The sequence below is a fragment of the Dreissena polymorpha genome, chromosome 3, assembly GCF_020536995.1.
Source record: "Dreissena polymorpha isolate Duluth1 chromosome 3, UMN_Dpol_1.0, whole genome shotgun sequence".
Classification (NCBI taxonomy): Eukaryota; Metazoa; Mollusca; class Bivalvia; order Myida; family Dreissenidae; genus Dreissena; species Dreissena polymorpha.
In genome coordinates, this window is record NC_068357.1 from 32,193,126 (window position 1) to 32,194,679 (window position 1,554).

The 1,554-nt window shown below is 31.7% G+C and overlaps 1 long non-coding RNA gene across 1 annotated transcript in view; it reads left to right on the top strand.

Moving 5' to 3' along the window:
• The first annotated feature begins 323 nt into the window (after positions 1-323).
• Positions 324-1,554, top strand: part of LOC127873567 (uncharacterized) — a 4,377-nt gene continuing 3,146 nt past the window's right edge. The window contains exons 1-2 of the long non-coding RNA XR_008046255.1: positions 324-417; positions 771-893. This is a non-coding gene — a long non-coding RNA (uncharacterized LOC127873567). The remainder of the gene's footprint in view (positions 418-770; positions 894-1,554) is intronic.

Genomic DNA, 1,554 nt, shown 5'->3' on the forward strand with positions numbered 1-1,554 from the left:
ATTTAGACATAAACGAATGTCTGGGTGATAACGAATGTCAGCAACAGTGTGCGAACACTATCGGTAGCTATAGATGCTTTTGTAGATCTGGATTAACCCTTGATCTTAATGACAGAAAGTCTTGCATTGGTAAGTGTTTCATTACTATAATCATAATTATAATTAACTCTTTACAATTATTATTCGCTATATTTCCACGTATATAATATATAAATAGAATTTGTGAATATGTGTACATGTTCAGCATATTTTTAGAACAAATGAAATTAACTTATAAATAATTGGTTGTTCCGTCAGCTGAAAAAGAGTGCATGTGAAATGAATCGGCCCTCTGCTCTGGCGTTGCGAAGTGTTCCGTTTCCAATAGCGAGGTTATGTGTGTTTGCCCGAATGGGTACAATGGCACTAATTGTACAGGTACGATATATGATATATTGACATTTTATGCATGTTTTGGGGTTTAAAGAGCTGTATTTTTCAAAACATGCTATTGGTGCTATTTTCATAATCGTTTGATTGTAAATTCCTAGTAATAGTACGCGTTACAGTAAATAATGATCTATAAACTTGGATAAAATGTTTGTAAAAACGGTGATACACTTAATATATGTTACTCCTATGTGTTAAAATCGTTAGAGTCATTTAGAAGTTATTGTTTTGAGGCACCTAAATTTGGTATCATAAATCTTGCAAAGTTCCATGTAAAGGATTATATTTATACATACATATTTGCTCTTATATTTAGCCAACGCAATCATGATATCTTTCAGACATCGACGAGTTTGTAATAGGCAGAAATACGTGTAGTCAAAACTGCAACAATACTGAGGGCGGGTACAGATGCCAATGCAAAGAAGGATATGTCCTTCAAGACGACAATGCAACTTGTACAGGTAAATAGTATCCACACTTGTTGGACGTATTGGTTTAATCAATACGTGACAGTTATGAGCGTATTTGTCATTTCAAAATTGTAAGCTAATTGTTCAACAATTACACAAAAACATGTCACAATAACTTGCTTTCAAATCAAAATATCAAACCTTGCCGTTATTGAAACAAGTTAAGACCACATACAACATTAAATATCGTTTACAAACTTTCATCAGTATCAAAGTCAAATTGATTGAGAACAAAACTGTATAGTTTTATCTCCAAAGATCAATATGGCTTCATTAAAGAGCATGTTAAATAATACAAATATTGTATGGCATTTCAAAATATAATTAAAGTTATAATTAACCTTGAATTTTACTACTAATAACACTTTTTCAAGGCATGTGATATCCTATTTTTCATATTCATAGAAACAGTTTGTAGATCTTTTTAAATTTTGGACCAATGTTCCGGAAATTGATCTCCGTATTTTGACACGTCACGTGCTTATATAGTAATTGTACGTGCATAACTTTTTAAATAAAATTAAATGTGAACTAATTAAGGACAGAACACAAAATACAACGATTCGCTGACAACACATTTTTATACCTATGGGTCTTACCCATTCCTCTATTTTACATTAGACATGTTTGACGAATGCTCAATATTATCTGG